The sequence below is a fragment of the Papaver somniferum genome, chromosome 9, assembly GCF_003573695.1.
Source record: "Papaver somniferum cultivar HN1 chromosome 9, ASM357369v1, whole genome shotgun sequence".
Classification (NCBI taxonomy): domain Eukaryota; kingdom Viridiplantae; phylum Streptophyta; class Magnoliopsida; order Ranunculales; family Papaveraceae; genus Papaver; species Papaver somniferum.
Window position 1 is genome coordinate 5052483 of NC_039366.1, and position 19792 is coordinate 5072274.

At 33.7% G+C, this 19792-nt stretch overlaps 1 long non-coding RNA gene across 12 annotated transcripts; it reads right to left on the minus strand.

Annotated features, from left to right (window-relative positions):
* Positions 1–12458: 12458 nt before the first annotated feature.
* Positions 12459–17366, minus strand: LOC113308161. Of its 12 annotated transcripts, XR_003339545.1 has the most exons (11): positions 17078–17366; positions 16648–16738; positions 16340–16550; positions 15989–16070; positions 15638–15882; positions 15113–15194; positions 14942–15005; positions 14816–14857; positions 13336–14657; positions 13053–13144; positions 12459–12937 (listed from the first exon to the last, which is right to left on the minus strand). It is a non-coding gene; the product is annotated as an uncharacterized LOC113308161 (long non-coding RNA). The 12 variants fall into 12 exon arrangements; XR_003339546.1 differs by lacking the exon at positions 14816–14857; XR_003339540.1 differs by having other exon boundaries at positions 13336–14857.
* Between the last annotated feature and the right edge of the window lie 2426 nt (positions 17367–19792).

Here is a 19792-nt window from a genome sequence, read left to right on the forward strand (position 1 = left end):
CCGAACGCGTGGAAGAGAGAGATTGTCATCTGGTGAATTTTGATGAAAAATATTTAACCGTAGGATTAAAAGTGTTGCTGTAACGTGGCATATTCTAGTGGTCAGGTAGGGAGGGGCACACAGGTGTCTGATATCATGAAGACAAAATGTGAAAATTTCAAGGAATCCGAGTTTGAATCTCTTTCTTTCATAAACCGATCAACAAGATGGTATATATCTCTAGACCAAAATGTTAGATCTACGGTTAATATTGTTAGTTTCAAATTCGATTTAAATTTTTTAATTTATAACAAGACTATATTAACCTTTATCCATAAGAACAAGTCTTACGGTGGAATTTATCCATCTTCTATCTTCCACGCCACCTCAGCACTTGGAACTGTGGATGGAAGCGCAAGTTTAATGGTGGAATAGTAGAAATGCTATTCTTAATGGAGCTAAAAAAACGCAATTAAGAATGAAGCTTTTTTTCCAGACGTTAGATTTCAACAACTCATTTTAAATCTACGGATAAAAAAAAACGCAATTCTTAATGACGTTTTTTTAGCGCCAATCTTATTTGCATTTAGCGTTGTTCTTATTAGCGTTTAGATGGATTTCACGAACTCTTCCACCAAACCATGGAACCTTCCTTGGATTTTTTGTGGAAATCCCCAACTTGAAAGTCAATAGACTTGACATTGCATGGTTTTTCCACACTTGGAATAAGTTGGATTCCACCACAGGACTTACTCTAATACTAACAAATTTATTACAAATTATTATTATTGTTAGGTTAATGCGTTATTTATGGGCGGCATTTTTCAAAAGAAAAACATTCCATTCTTCGCGGTCAATTAATTAGTTTCCATTATTTAAGACATAGTTGTGATGGTGATTTTAGTTGTTAAGAACAACATCACACCATTAGTTTGTTATCCCAGTGTAAGTTAAGTCTCCTCCACTTCTATTCACGTGGAGTTTCATCCCATGGTATATTACCATAAACACCAAAATTCAAGGTTTTCAAAAATCTATTTAATTTGTTAGACCAACCAGTTAGCTATGCAATAAGATTTTAGGTCTTTAATTTGCTGCATGATTTTTTTTAGGGTTACTTTGAATTGGTGATAATTATGAAAATCATGAATCACGTAGACTGATAAGTGGAGCTTTTCCATCGGATTTGTTACCGATTTCTATCTCATAGGTGAAAATTAGAGTTTTCATCACTAAAATTTTCACCAATCTTGGTGATATTTGGAGTTACTGTAATTCTCACCAGTTCCGTATTGTGAAAATTTTAATTATTTTAGGTGTGTTCCATATTGTGATAATTGGAATTATTTCGGGTGTGATAATTAGAGATAATTGAAATTATTTTAGGTGTGATAATTGGAGTTATTTTATAGGTGATAATTGGAGTTTGTTTTTTTTTTTAATATATATAGGGTGATAATTTGAGTTTTTGTAAGGTAGTTTTTATAAAAAGGAAAAATTTTATTTTAAATTTGTAAATTTTCGGGATTTTCATATTAATTAAACACGATAAACACGTTTTTAATAATTAGTTTGTTAATCTAATTTAAGAAAGAAACGTTAATTTAGGGATTGCTTTTAATTTCAAGATATTTTGACTTTTCAAAATGTAATTATTACTTATTTAAATCCAATACTTTTCTTCTAATTTAGATAAAGGTTATTTATGTAATACTACTAATACTAAAACTAATTATGGGCCCTATATATCCACCATCTTAATAGTGGGTTTTTCATACACAAAAAAAAATGAAATGGGCTAGAAATAATTTCCCCAAGACAAAATGGGCACTCTATGGGTTTTGATAACCCCCTAAATTTATTTACTGAATTTGATTACCTCATTCAAATTGAGGTTTGGATCGTTATATAACTGAAGTGGTAGATGTACATACCCTCGTGTTTTATCATGATACATTGCATACTGATCTAACCAATTTGTAGTGTGAATTTTCTAATTTGCATGAAACCCAATAAAATAAAATGTAAAAGACTAATCTGATTTATAATATTTTGATTATTCTTCAACCATTTAGAGACTTCTTCTTTGTTAAAGTAAAATCATTTGCAGAAGAAGTAATTTGCGTTAATCTTCATAATCACGATCCATTCCAATAGCCACTGATCTTCTTTATATAAATATTTATCATCGTCAGGTCAGAATAGACCATCTTTAAAGATATGCTTTAATCTCTCATCGGATATTAATACAAGAGCCCAAAATCTACAACAAAACGCAATAATGGCGATAAGAATTGAGATTATTTGAAGGCACGAAATAGGCGTTATATATGTAAGATCAGTAACATTAAATAAAAATAAAACATAAATATCAATGTAATTTTTTATGGAAAGCAAGAAATAACTATAAAATTACAAACCCAAATTTACACGAAGAATTTGATAAATCAGATTTAGTCCCAGAAAATCTAGGTTCGAAGAAAAAGATTTTGAAAAAAAATAGGTTTAGATAACTATTTAGAAAAAACAGTTATGGAGAGGATTTTGGAAAGAGCGAGAAATTTTCTAGCCCCACTTCTTATCAAGTCTCGGATTGTTCTTTTCTGAAAATCTCTTTCACCGATGAAGATGATCCCCATCTAACTCGTAGAAGTGGGGTTTGGAATGGCGAGTCTAAGTGGGGTTTCGACAATAAGAACATCTATCACGAGTTCATTTTACAATGTGAACTATAATAATGAGCTACTATTGTGACTTCATTCTTAATAATGAAGTACTTTTATGAGTTCATTATACAAAAACAAATTGCTAGCATATACGATTTCATTCTACGAAATGAACTGCTAGAAGTAGAATGAACTACCATTTTCTAAAATAGTGTTCATTCTTGGATACAAACTACTATTATACCGAAAAAAATTAAAATTTCGAAACATAGTATAATGGATATTCATTGTGTTGATCTCGACAAGACCTTTCCGAATACATAAAATTTATTAATTTTCGACCTATATTTTGAGAGATATTTCACCTTTAAGTTTTTTTGTTTATTAATGTTAAGAAGAGAGAGAAAATAAAAAGAGAGAAAAAAAAGAATCACGTGAATAAAAAAGAAAAGGATATTTTAGATACTATAGTATTTTTGAATAAATAAGGACCAAATAGAACTCTCTTTTTGTGGGTGGACCAAATTAACTTGGGACCACATAAAATAGGACCAAACCATTATTTTCCCTAAAAACATTTCAATTTTTTTTTAGCAAATCTTCATCAATTTTCAAATATTTTCATTAAGGTTGATTCTCAAGATGGCAAGATCAGGATGATTTGGATTGAATCCACCATCTACTTGTTATGATTTTAATATTTATGAAGGTATTAAATCACAAAATTAAGATTCAGTTAACGACCTGTCCGCATGAATCTTTCCAAAAACCAGTAAATCCTCCATAATGTTGAGAATCGAAAAACCCATCATTTATTTTACCTTTAGATTAGTTTAAAAGGTAAGACTGATGAATTTAGGGTTTAGAAAAACTGCCACTGGGTTGATTACATTTAGGAGTTTTTGTTGACCCAGCCGTGAATAGGTAGTGGCGGTTGGGATTCAAATAACCCCCAGCCGTGATGTGCCTATTAAAGTTGAGATTTAAGGAACACCCAGTTGTGACGTACATATTACAGCTTACACTTTCCTAGCCGTAAATTGTTTTGTATCTGCAGAAAACTAGAACTTTTGATTACGAGTCGGCTAGGACATTCGTACCGTAACTTTAGGATCCCAGTCGGGACATTTATTTCCTGATCGTCTGTTGAGTTAACGTCTAGGTTTTCCAGCTTTTCTACGTGTACTCTTTTGACGGTTGGGTTAGAAAGCATGTTTCATCCGTTAACTGAACACACGGCTGGATTTTGCACACTACGATAAAATCTACCAATTGCTACACTATTGTCACATCTTCAAAAAATATATATATATATATATATATATATATATATATAGCTAAAGAAAATTTTTAGTCACAATAGTTCTGAGTGTAAGTTATAATTTACTGCTGCAAAATGAAACTGTTGCCATAAAAATGCAGCGATAATATGAAAAGAGTGTGGAAAAAAAAATATAATCTCTTGCTGCAGTAATAGAGAGTGGGTGCAGCAATAGACTTCTTGTGACACAAGTTATCGCGACACTAGTAGGGGTTTATGCCATAAGCATTAGGTGTTACAATAGGTTAAGTTTCTTGTGGTTGTATTGTTTCCTAACCGTAATGTTCTGGGTTAAAGTTAATTATTATTTTATTCCTACATTCCGTTTTTAGGAACCGGGGAAAGGGAAAAGGCATACATATTTCGTAGCATTTCATTGAAATTGAAGAAGATACATAGTTATGGGTCTAAATAATAGTGACCGAAATCAGCATAAGTACTTTCTTCCAAACATGATATCAACCATGAATGTCAACCTTCATGCCATCCACATCCTCATAATCGGCTTCGACTATCTCCCACTTAAAAATAAATAACCTAAAACTTTATGCTATGAAAAACGATACTTGATAGACGAATTATTGAAAAATTACTCTTTGAGCACATGGCATATTCGGATTGTGTTCCTTTACGACACTCATTTACTCTTTGAAAGTTTCTAAATGTGGAAAAAGATTCTCGAATATTTTTTTAATGAGTTTCATCGATCTTCCATTACGATTTCCGTCTAACGCAACAAAAATAATGCGCACACAGTTACAAAAAGAATCTGATTCTTCATCTATGTAAATGTTTATATCTTTGTTATGCTTTACTACCAACAATTGCAACATCTTTTTCGGTAGTGTTGTGAGACACCATTTTTTTTATTAGAACAACTTAGAAGGAAAATTGAGAGTTTATGAGCGAGGGAGAGGTTTTACATAAATTTTTTTGTTGTTGGAGGAGGGTCATTTATACCCAACCGCTATTTATTTTTCGAAAACTAACCGTTCCTCGAAAAACTCAATGTGATAACTCAATCCAATTACCACTGCCAGGTTTCATGGAAAGACCGAGCCGTCTATAAACAATCAGCTGGGTTTCAACCCTTACCAAGCCGTAAATCTGAATTTGCGGTTGGGATATGTACAAATCATCTAGGAATGTTCCGGTTTACCGTTTTGTAAGGGTTAATACAACCCATCCGATTTTTAATAAACAACTCGATCTTTTCGCGAATCCTGGCCGTAAATTGGTAATTGCATTGACTTATTAGTAATTAAATTCAGTTATTGCATTGATTTTCTCGAGGAACGACTAGTTTTTAAAAAAAAAAAAATAGCCTTCGGATAGTTTTTTTTTACTATAAAAGGACCCTCTTCCATAAAAAAATTATGCAAGAACTCTTTCACAGACCCTCAATTTTCCTTCTAATTTATTTTGACAAAATATAAAAACATGGTGACTCGCTAAATCACCAAAGAAGAAGTTGCAATCGTTAGAGCGTCGCTCACGGTCAGAAAGCATGAAGAAGATCAATGTATTTACGTGGGAGGAAGTAATGATTCTCTATTAAACCATGTATTTATGGTCTTTGTGGCCATAGATGGCAATGCAAATAAAATAAATGAACCAAATAAAGGAACGGTTCGAGGAGATCTACCTAGCAATGAAAGTTTTAAGGGTGCAATTGGAACGAGTAAAGACAAAGTGTCACGAAAAGGCGTTTTTCGGAAGAGTGAATATGTGCAAAAGTATTTCATTAAGTAATTTTTCAATAATATATTAACTTAACCTTGATTTGTTTTTTTAGGAAGCGTTGACTCTTTCCTGATACCTAGCTATTCGTTCCACATAATTTGAGCATGAGCAATACTATTGGATCACGAAATAGTTTATTGAGAATTTCAACAAAGCTTGACTTTTTAGGTGAAATAATCTAAATTGTCTTTTCTCCATTAAGGTATAAGGTATGTAACACTAATTAATAATGTAATGTAATGTAATGGCGACATTATCAACTGATGAATGAAGGTGTAAAATTTGATTAATTATGGCAACAAAGTTTAGAAAACCAACCAGATTTACGACTAGGTAAACAAGCCATGATTCTGGAAACCAGATTCAACGGCCAGAATAACCTGCCGTAACCTGTTATTTCTCAACTGCAAAAAACAAATTCCAAACTGTTTATGGATCTGGAAAACATATTACGACCAACATATTCTAAGGACCATGACAATTTCTGTTTTACGGTTTGGTCATGGTCCGTTATCCAAGCCGTAAATCTCAAAATTTCAATTATTGGAAGCTTTTAAGTCAAAACGTCTAGGTCATAATTGTTAAAAACCTAGCCAAAAATATTGATAACATTTTTTTTCGTTTAAAGAAATTGAAACGAGCATAAAACTCAACCAATAGACTAAAATAGTTTTTCATTGAATAGGAAAATGACACATCTTTCATAACATTGATATGATTGTCTTGTATAGGGTTAAATCATAAGTACTGGATACAGTAGCAATCATCAAACTCAAACTATTTCCAATGAATTGTCTCGTATCCGGTTCATGCCATATACCTCAAGAAAACAAAAAAAAATCAATTAAAAGTAAGATAGTATTATTGAAAACCACTTATAATGAATTGTAATATTGAATAACTACTCTTATAGAAAATTCCATAGCGGGTTTGGGCTTGATTTACGACTTTAACTTCTTTTTTGAAAGATTCGCATTTTCTTCGAAGAAGTTATTCCAAAAGACATGGAGGTTTGAATATACAGTTCCAGAAAGACATGGAGGTTTGATCGATGTAAATGTTGATATATTCATCATGTTGTCGAACCGTGAATAATGATCTAATAATAATAAAATCTTCTTCATAATTGTAGGGAGTAGCCATGGTGATTTTTTGTATGAGAAATATGTGAGATCGAAATTGAAAGTTCAAATATGTGTGTTCAGGGTGAAAAAGAGATTACATGAAGATTTATTTATAAATCTTAAGGCCCCAACCACTAGTTTTTCAAACAAATAGCCGTTGAGTGTCTCAACCACCTTGTCAAATTCAATAAACAATGCAGTAATGCATTGGTTGAGAGAACGGAAAGATTTACACTTAGGTTTCCAAGACGTTTGAGCTCTTATGGATGGTAACCCATCTGCGAACCAGACACATCTGGAATGTTGATACGGCTTAGAGTTTATACACACCTAACCGTGATTTTGACTTACGGCTAGGTGTGTATGAACTCCCATCCGTGTTCATTGTTTTACGTCTTGGAACACATCAGTTCCCAACTGTCACTCTCCATAACAGCTGGGACAATAAATTATCCAAGCCGTAAGTTCAAAAAACCCAGATTTTGCACAGAAAATTTAGGAATTTGAACCGATAAAACTGTTATTGGGAGTTGATTATAAGATTTTCCTGAGTATTTTGACGAAGAGTTTCCTCATTTTCCTGCAAAATTTTTCAAAAAAATATCACCAAAATCACCCTTTTTCCTTCTTCAAAATCCAGGAAAATCAAGTTTTGATTTTAAAAAAATAAACAAGTTGATTAGTCTAATCAATTCACTAATAGTGCTTAGTGAACTTATTACCTTAATTAGCACTATTTAAATTGAGGATAGATTAGGTATTATTGAAAATATCATGATAAGGGTTATACAGATTACTAATTCATCACCCATTGAAGCCCCCAAATCCCAATTGGGTTGGATCCCCAATAGTAGGATTCTTTCGACTTGTAGAAGTTGAAATCCCATAATCGGTTTTGGCGAATTTATTTCAAAACAAAATTTTGTGAAGCAAAATGTATTTTGCTTCTGATTTGTGATAATTTCTGCTTCTGGTATCCAAACACGTTATAATAAAGAAAACGCAATGAGGGGATATGCATAATAATTGGAGATATGAATTAATAGAATCATCCTAAGGGGTGTTTTTTGGGGCGAACGTAGTAATCCACCCTTTAAAAAAATAAAAACTAAATCAAACCTAAATTTATTCTTCTCATACTCCCATTCCCTTTCAAATTTTCTTCTCCTTCTCTGTCGCCTCCTAAACAAATTTTTTTCGATATCGTCAGTTTCAACACGGTTTCATCGCTGCTTTTAATCGATTATACAAACATGCCTCCTCGAAATAAGCCTAATCATCGATAATTGTTGTTTTAAAAGAACTCTTTTACGTTAGAATAAAAAATTGTAACATAATATTTCCAGTTTCAGTCATTACCGGCATGATAAATACAACGCCCTTTTACGTACCAGCACAGTTTTAGTATAAACAACAGTATAACAACATGCCATATAGTTTATTGGAATTAGTTTGCGGCATGTTTGATAGAAATCTATCAATCTCGATAGCCAAGTGAAAAAAACTCAATTTTTTGGGAAATTTGCATCATGTGCCGGCATAACAAGTTAAGCAATGTATCGTGTGTGCACTACTACATGTTGGAAAACGATTAATAAAATACGATTTTTAAAAGTTTAAATAAAAATTATAATTTATTGTTTTCTTTTGTAAATGAAAAACTTGTTAGTCCCACACCGTGGAGTTTCCACTTTTTAGTTGTTTTTAGATACTATATAAGCTTTTAGTCCCACATCGGGGAATTCATCTTTTTAAGTTGTATTATTCCATTATATAAAAAGATTCACTACTTTTGTAAAATCTATGGGAAAGGGGTTGCTCTATACTTTAGAGGGACCCCTAAGGGAAAATATTTTATAGTGTTTCTTAAACGTTCGCGATTTTCCTTAACAGTTTTTTCGGAGTTGCCAAGCTCAAGTTGAGCATCTACTACATATGCTAGTAGTAGGTGTAATAGGGTGTTTTATCCTGGAGATATCCATCCTGTGAGGGATATAGCATCACTCTTGAGTGTAGACGGGCGCTAATGTATTAATGGAAATTTGTTGAACACGTGACTCACTCTGTTTTTCTAAAGTTTTGCTTTGTTGTTGTTGCGGAGATTTGGGGAGCTCGTCTGTTTCATCAAATCGATCACTTCCACTATAAAGAAGCTAAGTATCAATAACTTTTGTTTATTTGATTTTTTCCTTGTTTTTGATTATTGCACCCCAAACATCTTAATACATTAGAATTTGTAATAATCAGATGTTAATTGTGAAGTGAAAAACAAAAAACGATTTTTGGTCAGCTGTAGAGTTTCGAATTTATCTCTTAACCTAAATGGAATTTCGATGAACCCTTTTGACCTAATGTAGTAGACATCTTGATAGTTACCCACATAAAATTTCGGAATTTTTGGAGTTGTAAAAGTAGTTTTTTGATATTTTACAAAACAAAGAAACGTTTCTGAAAAATTCTGACGAGCAGAAATTTGTTGTTAGCTAAAGTAGTTTTTATGGGGTAACCATGAGTTTTTTGATATGGTGATTCAAACGAAGTTTGTAGTTCTAGATATTATCTTCAAAATTCATATTTTATTTTCCGATTCAGAACTAGGTTTGTGAGATGTGATGTATTAGGTGAGTGGAAAATTACCGTGTCCGTGGTCAAAGTATAAACGAAGATTATGACATGAAATTGGAAAGGGACATGGATACCAGGAGCCTGTGGATGAGCACAAGTCTTCCAAATCTGAAAAAGGAGAGAACATCAAACAATTCTAAACGTAGTCTTCAGGAGAAAGGTATGTTTCGTAAAACTGAATCCGACATTACTTTAATTAAGGGCGATTGTTATGTTTGTAAAATTCCTGCCCACGCAGAAGTAAATTGTAGACAACATAAAAACCTTAATAAGAAGAAAGTTAATTCTAATTTAGTTGAAACAAACTAGAACAAGTTTAGTGGCATGATGTCGGAAGTTATTTTAATAACCAATGTGAGAGACCAGTAGGTGGACTTTGGAGCCACCGAGAATGTTCATTGAAACAGAGACCTGTTCACCTCCTATTAGAGGATAGCGGATGTCGAGAAACTCTTTTTGAGTAACTCATATGCAACAGAGGTTGCATAAAAGGAAAAGGTCGATTGGAAGCTCATATCTATAATATTCTCACATTGAATGAAGTTTTCATGTTCCGACCATATGAAAGAATCTTATATCTTGTTCTGTTATATATGGTAAAAGATTTAAAATTTTAATTGAATCTGGAAAACTTTTTGTAACTAGGCAGTGATTTTTTAGGCAAGAATTATAGGACTTCGGGTCTATATAAGCTTAATGGAAAAACTGATGATGTGAACATAGTTAATTCTTTTGCTTTATTTGTGTGATTGATTGTTTTACGTGGTAGAATTGGAACCGTGATAAGTGAATGCGTAACTGGCTATAGGCTGTGTACCCAAATTTAGTTTGGATTTTGAAAAACAAAAGTGAAATCTGTGAAGAATCAAAATATGCTATAAAACCTTTTAGCACAAATATTCAGAGTAATTCTATGCCCTTATAATTAATTCAGTTAGGCCTAGTTGACATGAGTTTAACCCAAAACCACTGCGGTAAAAGATGGTTTATAACTTTTGTAGATGATTGTACGAGGTACTATCTTGTATACTTACTTAGGGGTAAGGATGATGCCTTAGAAGCCTTAAGAGTATAAACTTGAAATTGAAAGCAAAGTATATGTTACCACTAAAAGGGTTAGGTATGAACGTGATGACAAGTATGAAATTCATATAGGAGAACTTTACTTGTTAAATGGCATTATAGATAAGATCACACCTCCTTATTCACCGTAGCCTAATGGTATAGTTGAACGTAAGAACAAAACCATTAAGGAGATGATTTATGCCATGTTGATTAAAGGATTAACCGCCAACTTGTGGGTGGAGGCGTCCTCTAATTTTGTTATATACTGAATAGAGTAACCTTCAAAGGATTAGATAAAACTCCATATGTTTATGGAAAGATAAACAACCTTCTTATGCATACGTCAAAATGTGGGGGTGTTTAGATAAGATATCCTAAGTACCCTACTGCATATAGTTTTTGGTTATGAGTTCTGCTTTTTCTGACTTTGGTGTGAATACTATTATGGAATCTAGGGATGCTGAGTTCTTTGAACATGTTTATTCTTAAACTTTTACCTCATTAGAGATGTGATGTTGATCTCCTATATTTATTTTCGAATAGTCAGAACTTATTTTAAAGAAAGATGAAGTTGATGTTGAGCCTAAGATAAGTAAAACAATTAGACTTGGGACTTCTTATGAAACCGACTTCATAACATGCCTAGCTTAGTATGAGCCCCAGACTTATAAAGAAGCCTTGATATCTACTGAAACCCCATTCTAGTAAGAAGCTTCATTTAGTGAAATGGACTCAGTCCGTCGGAACCAGACTTGGGAGCTTGCTAGTTTACCTCCAGGGAGTAAGACCATGGGATGTAAATGAGTCTTTAAGAGGAAATAATAGGTAGATGGAACTATGGAAAAATATTAAGATAAGTTGGTAGTTATAGGATATAAACTAAAACAAGGTGTAGATTTCCTTGATTCTTATTCACTTGTGACGAGAATTACTTCAGTTGAGATGCTAATTGATATTGTTTCCATAAACAACTTGGAGATACATCAGATGGATGTTAAGATAGCTTTTCTAAAACCGTGAATTAGATAAAGAAATTTACATAGACCAACCTGAGGACTTTGTAGTGAAAGGTTATGTGAAAAAGCGGGGGTCTAACAACACCACCCAATATTTCTCTTAGCAATCTATATGGACAAACTGGATTATACTTTCAAGAGAATCAACAAGACTCGATCAATTAAAACTATATAAACGAGTTTATATCTCTCTCTTGATTTGATTTACTCAAGCACATCCTGCGAGTTCTAATCAAATACAAGGAATAACTTGGACGACACCAAAGACCAATGTCGAAGGATCAATCAATATCAATCAACAACCAAAGGTCGGATTTCCAATTGATTGATTCAAACGCACAACCTGTATTATTTGAATTATATAACAAATATAATGCGGAAATAGAAATAACACGGACACCAGAATTTTGTTAACGAGGAAACCGCAAATGCAGAAAACCCCGGGACCTAGTCCACATTGAATACACACTGTATTAAGCCGCTATAGACACTAGCCTACTCCAAGCTAACTTTGGACTGGACTATAGTTGAACCCCAATCAGTCTCCATTGATCCAAGGTACAGTTCACTACACCAAAACAGCCAATTTGTGGCGTGTTTAAACGTTGCGCATAATTTGTGCAACGTAAATAGGTAAAACGGCGTTGCGCCACCAATGTGGAACGGATGGTAAAATAATGACAACTTTTATAAACGTTGCATACCGGATGGTGCCACGGTGTAATTTTCTTATGTGTGCAACCTATTATTTAATTTGTGCAACGCTTATTAATAATAGAATAACACTTTTGTGGGTCCTATTGTGTTCTTTGTCAACGTTTTATTTATTTGGTAGCAGTTATCCGTTGCGTATTTCAGGTGATTTGTGCAACGCATAATTGTCCCACATTTATATCAGTTGCAAAATAATTTCCAGGCTAAAAAAAAGATACTTCCGGCACAAATTCCGGCAGATATCTGCTCATAAATTACAATCGATTAAGAACAATTACAGATCATCATAATCCATCAAGAAAGATTCATGCATCAACAAAGTAGCTCGACATATGAACCATAAACCCATACAGTATTGAACAACTTATGCAAAATCCCAAATGTTATAAACATAAGTTTCTGAATTTGAAACTATGAAAACCCTAACCTGTTGTTACATTCTGAGAAGTCTTCTCTGAGTTTGATATCCATGCCATATCTATGTGAAACATATGGAAATTCAGATGTGCGTGGAGAAAGTGAAACTGTTTTACCTGCCATCATCTTTGGCTACATATCTGAATTCAGAACCATTAAGCTTTCCGCAGGCACATTTCCTTGAATCGATACAAACTCCTTTGCAGTTGCATCCAAGCAGGGCTGAGCGAGAAATTTCACGCTTGCAGAAGCTTGGGAATTGGTGAGCTACAATTAGAAGAGGCCAGTGCTTTATTCAGCGTCATACAGAAATAACCATTACACTCCAATAGCCATCCATGGACAAACTGAAATGCAAAGATGGATGCCCATTTGATATTACCTGTAGGAGCAACATGTGGGTCATCGACCATATTGGTTGCTGGAATTGGAATGTTCTCTTGGCGCCCCCTAATATCATTACAGACCAACCTACTGAAACAGTAAACTTTGTGTTACTAAGGTTGTGTCAGATAAAGTGCAGGAAACTTTCATACTTCGCTCAGAAACTAATCTAACTATTACTTACCCCAGCGTAGTTTCGCTTTCATACTTAGATGAATTATCATCATACATTATCATGTTTCTTGTGTAAGAGTAACGAAGGGGGAAAAAATCCAACTTACATGTTTACTCGGTACTCATCATCGATTTTCTCTTAAAAATTCTGTGCAGCTTCGGCATCAAGCTTCATACGGCATGCAACTTTGCAAGTAAGTTCTTCCCTCATGTTAAGCTGGAATACAAGTAACAAAAATTCAGTTTCAAACCAAAATAAAACTTGGAACCATTGGTGAAGACAACAATCCTCTAAGCATAAGCCTTTCAGAGCAGGATAGGATATAAAAACGATAATGATACAGGAAGTGGAGGCTCACTGTGTAAATGGAGTTCTCGATCCAATCACCTCGAAGAACTTCTCAAATTTATTTAACAAGCTGATTCTCACATCTATCAAACCTAGCACAATGGGAATACAAGGATACATTTTGACTAGCTGCGTAGGGTGGTAGTCAATACACACTCACTACGCCTGTGTACCATAAAGTTCGTTTCGTCATATTTTACCGCCCGACAAGAAAGATAAGAATGCTTTACAGAACTTTAGCAAGCTCCAATATAATTTCTCATTTCCAATGAGATATACCAAACGCAGCATTTTTTATCAGATCTCTAAAAGGTAATAAGGCAGCCTTTGCCAAGAATTTCAATTCATTTTATATACCTACAGAGATCAGAACTGACCTAACTTTAAAAACAGTAGAAATTAGCAAAACAATCCCAATATACCAATCACTCGCAAAAGTGATCCCACCGACAATTTGCAGACAGACCAATATCGAAGCTCAGTGGCCATATAGTAAATATACAAAAATCAGAACATCTCTACCCAGAATATCAATTTAACAATGCAGATCTCTGCACCCACATTCCTCAATCAAATTAACACAGAAAATGAAACAACCCCCCTTCACCAATCCTCAAAATAACACAAGCCCTAAAAACAGATCACACACTACCGACAAATTCACAACACCCACTATCCAAATTCTCAAAACCCAGATCCATAAACAAACAGAAATAAGAAAAGCGACAATCACCATCAAACTCGGACAATATATTGTGACTGACTCGCTAGCTTACCAGTGACCTTCAAAGACAGAATTTTATTTATTGAAAATATAAGACTAACCTGACCATCTGCAATAATGAGCAGAACATGATATCGACGCCCACTCTTCTGAAAATATATGTTCGGGAAGATCTCGGTCATTTTGGCCGATATCGACAACATTGGCAATTTGGCACAGAGCACTCACTGAAGTTACGTACTAAGGGCATTCACTTTTTTTTTTCTCTTGCACACAACCAGCTAGAAAGCAAACTGGGGTCGGTGACAATTTGTTACTTGCTGCGCTTTCGTTCCAGTGACGGTGTGCACTGTGTACTAAATGGACCATACGATAAAGGAATCATTTTTTTCTTTCTTTTCTAAATTTAAAGCAAGTGGGTGGAAATTGATATTTAAAGCTACAGTAGGTGGAAAATGATAGAACATGATGGGTAATGCCCAAAAGAAACAACAGCGCATTGCGTGGGCCTTACTTTGTTTATCGAACACATCAATTGGTCCACATCACGAGATGCCTATATAAAAAAATCAAAAGAAAAAATAGGCTGCAGTGTAAGATAACAATGGACAGAGTAAGATGAACAGATAGGAGTACATACCCCATATATAATATCCCATGGACCGCAAGCATGAAGGTCCAAGATGAAACTCGATTTCAAGTAACTGCAGTTCAGCACCAAATTCCTTAATATATGTGCATAGAACATAAACAATTTCATCAACAATACACCAGTAAATGCCTTTTTCCAAGCAGGGAACAGGAAACAAACCGGAGTGCAATCGTCGTCCGCTTGGAAACCATATGGTAAGTTTGTGGGTCTCCGAAAGCTACAAAGAATTGAATGATAATATCTACGAAGAAAGCAAACTGTCCATCAATATCGAGTCAAATGAAGAATTGAATGATAATATCTAGAATTTTAAGAACTGTAAAAGTAGGTTTGAACTAATAAATGTAGAATGTCTTTACATGTAAACTTAGTAGTAGTACTGGTGGTGGTAGGTGCTCCTAGCATATATAGACATAAATTGTGGAGCATTATTGCTGCAAAAAATGAATTTTTTTGACTTATGAGCTTTATAACTTGTTCTGTAGTGGTCATAGTGCAGGAAAATTGAGCCTAACTATAGATATATAACTGAACTTTGAGAATACTGAGGCCAGCAACTTCTATAAAATCCCCAGATTGACTTTAGAAACCTACTTTATGATTAAGGTAGATGATTTTAGATAAAAATGATCTGCACTACAACAATAACATGATCACCTTCTTTAATACGAGAACAATAATCACCTTGAAAAGGACTGGAACGGAAACGAAGACGCGCTAAAGACAACCTGCAATCGCCTCCCTATGCATGGCTTACTATTAATATTTCCAATTTATCTCAGAAAATCCAGATCCAACCTAAAAGTCAACCTCAGAAAGAAGTCCTCAAAGGATGGAATACTTTTGTAGCCGGCAAAATCGCCAATAAGTCTAACTCTTAGAAGATTACCAGCTGATGATACTGTTCTGTTATCAGGAGCAACAACCACCTACAAATGAATCCACAGATCAATATTTATTAAAACTACATACTGCATCTTTTGGTATTAAGATAAGTAGTAGGCACAACAAGCAAACTAACTAGTATCAACGTACTAATAATTTAGATCCTTTTTTTTTTACTTCGACGCGAACAGTAAATCCAAGTGATCGCTTTCCGGTACTAAAAACGTGGAACCTGTTGGTGACAAAAAGATAGATTATTAATACATCATTTTCTGATGTTTGAATAACACAAGTCCCGCCCCTTTATATCTCAAATATGAACTGAATAAGAATGAAACTTCAAATTTTAAAAGCTACCAGAATTGACAAGGTCTATCGTACTATGATGACCGCATGCATTTTCACATGCCATGTCACATTAGACTTTGGACAGAGATATACAAAAATGAAGCATCTTATACAAATTACTGAATAATCACAAGGTTAACCTGATAGACATACCAATCACCTGGAAATCGAACACAATGTGCAAATGTCAATGATGTTTCTTTTGGTACTTTTTGTCGAACAACTAGGAGACATTAAGAAAGTGGAGGATCACTCAGTTTGCTGCTTGTTAGTAATCTTACATAGATTCTTCCCTGCAATCCTTTGCCAGTACTTCATTGGACTTCATAGCATTTGAGACAAAAATTAGGAACACCGTTCTCCACTACAAGTACACAAGAAGTAAACGGAAATTCAAGAATGGCTATGAAATTTTAAATTGCTGAAACAGATGTTTCTTTCTGCGGATTAGGTGATGTTACCTTAATGTGTGAAGTAGTTCACACTTCTCCTTGAATTAGGCCTCAGAATCTCTCTCCTTAGAAAAATTGGTCTGTATCTTTCATGTTCAGTCTGTACAAAAAAAACAAAACTAAACTGAAATAAGAAACAAACCCATGCTTTGAAACTACAAGAAAGTACAAATCACATACACAAATCTTTAAAAATAACTCCCAAATAGCTGGATCTGATAAACTACTTCTACAGAAAACAAACAAACTAAACTGAAATTTATAACAAATCCATGCTTTAAAAAAAGAAATAAAAATACAAAGAACGTATACAAAATAGAAAAATCTTTACAAACTAACTTCTATCAAAATATAACCCATAGTTCTGTGAGATAATATTCACAGATTTCGATCTAAATCAAACATCATAAAATATTGACAATAAATTGAGGGTTCATACCTGATGAATCAACCAATTGTTAGTTGTTAATCAATTGCAATTATCAGACTATGTGTTGGCTTTCAAAATCAGGAACAAAAATCGATTTTCCAGGCTAGGGAAATTTCAAGTTAAAAAGATATAGATCTGGATTTCTGGTACGAAGGCATTGATTAGGGTATGATGATGAAGAAATTATTGACTCAGATTTGTGGTTTTTCTTCTGAAATCATAGGAAAACTAGAGTTTTCTCGGTTAGGGAAAAATGGAGTTAGAACGAGAGAGAGGGAGGGGTATTTTTTTTTCCGGGTTCCTTTATTTGTCTGATAATAATTTGACTGAAAATAAATATGAATATTAATAAACAAACTACTAAAAGCCCATGACGAAAGTACCCTGAAATGTACAACGATTATATAAGTTTCAAAACGTTGCAGCACTAGTTATTATTAATAAAAGTAGGAATTACTGGCAAGTCCAGTTCTAACAGACCCAGTTAATGGCTAGTCCACCCGTGGAAAAGATTTACTCTCTAATCCAAAAACTTCGTGGAGACTATAAAGTGTATTTTATAAATTCCTAAAACACCCTTCCAGATCTAATTAGTATCAACACATGTAAATGTTACTAGTAGTATGTTACTACATACTTGTAGTATCAATATGGTGATACTACATATTAATATGTATTGTACTAGTAGTAACAAAAATATCTTATTATTACTAGTAAATTATGTAACTACTTTACTATACTAAACTAGTATACTACTATAGTATAGTATACTAGTAAACTAGTAGTAACTAATACTAGTAGTATCAATACATAACAATTTTTTTTGATATGTAGTATCAATACATAACATACTACATATCAATATGTAGTATCAATATCAAACATACTACATATCAATATATAACATACTACATATTGATATGTAGTATCAACACATATACTACATATCAATATATAGTATCAATATATAACATACTACATATCAATATGTAGTATCAATATATAACCTACTACATATCAAACATACTACATATCAATATATAACATACTACATGTCAATATGTAGTATCAATACATAACATACTACATATCAATATGTAGTATCAATACATAATATATTACTATTAGTATACTAATTACTACTAGTATACTACATACTACATATGTTATTACTACATACTACATACTAGTTACTACTAGTATATTACATACTACATATGTTATTACTACATACTAGTTACTACTAATTACTACTAGTATATTAGTGTATACTAGTAGTAACTAGTATACTACATATGTAATATGTAGTAACATATGTATTATTATACGTAATGTTATATATTAGGGTTAGTAGAGTAATTTTACTCTTTTCGAAACTTTTTTGGATTAGGGAGTAAATATTTTTTCGCGTTGGACTAGCCGGTAACCCGGATCGGGTTTTCTGGACTAAACAGTAAATCCCTCTTAATAAAATCAAAAATACTTAATTTGCGCAACGAATTTTTCGATGTACAACTGATATAGATGTTACAAAGTGTGCTACATCTATATCCGTTGCACACCTCCGAAATCTTAGCGTTGCTAAAACCAGGATATGGTGTAGTGGTTGTACTCCCTACGGCTCTGATCCCAACAGGATACTGTGCACTTGATTCCCTTAGTTGATCTCACCCACAACTAAGAGTTGGTACGACCCAATATCGCAGGCTTTAACAATAAACAAATCTGTCTCACACAGACAAGTCTATCAAAGGATCAATCTGTCTCCCACAGAAAAACCCTAAAAGTTTTTGTTCCGTCTTTTGATAATAATCAAGGTGAACAAGAACCAATTGATAATCCGGTCTTATATTCCCAAAGAACAACCTAGATTAATCAACCACCTCAAAAAAATCTTAATCATATGGTACCGAAACAAGACGTCGTGGAATCACAAATGATGAGACAAAGGTGTTTGTGATTACTTTTTATATCTTGCCTATCGAAGAACTCTCACGATCTCAAGCCAATCAATATGATTGTACTGTTACGATAGAAGATGCAAGATCATATCAGACAACTACGATAAAAGTAGTATCGGTCTGGCTTCAAAATACCAATGAAGTCTTTAAGTCGTTAACCTGGTTTTAGAAGAAGAAAACCCAAGGTTAAAGGAAAAACGACTCTAGCACGCAAACTAGTATCACACATAAGGTGTGAGGATTAGTTCTGCACAATACTAGATGTCTCCTTTATATAGCCTTTCAAATCAGGGTTTTGCCTTAGTTAAAAAGCAATCAATATTCACCGTTAGATGAAAATATGATTTAGATCCAAGCTAATATTTCTCAACAGTTAGATCGAAAACTTAGCTTGTCATACACAAATGACTGGACGCTTCTAGGTTCGCAGACTTAAGACACCGGGTAGAGTTTACAAACTCCAGCAGAAATTCTCGGGTTCGAGAACTACGCCGGTTCGCGGACTGGGTTCGCGGACTGGTCTCACACAAGTAGTTTGTCAACTCCAGCAGAAATTCTCGGGTTTGAGAACTTCGGCAGTTCGCGGACTTGGCACTTGCCATACTTCCAGTACTCTTGATCAACAAAGTTCGAAAACTTCGGTTCAAGGAATCCCTTGGTTATGTAATCTAAAATCTCATTCCAATCATTGAAACATTCTTAGAGGACGTTATACAGTTGTTACACTATTTCTCGTCAAAGCAATTTTGAAAGTTATTTAAAC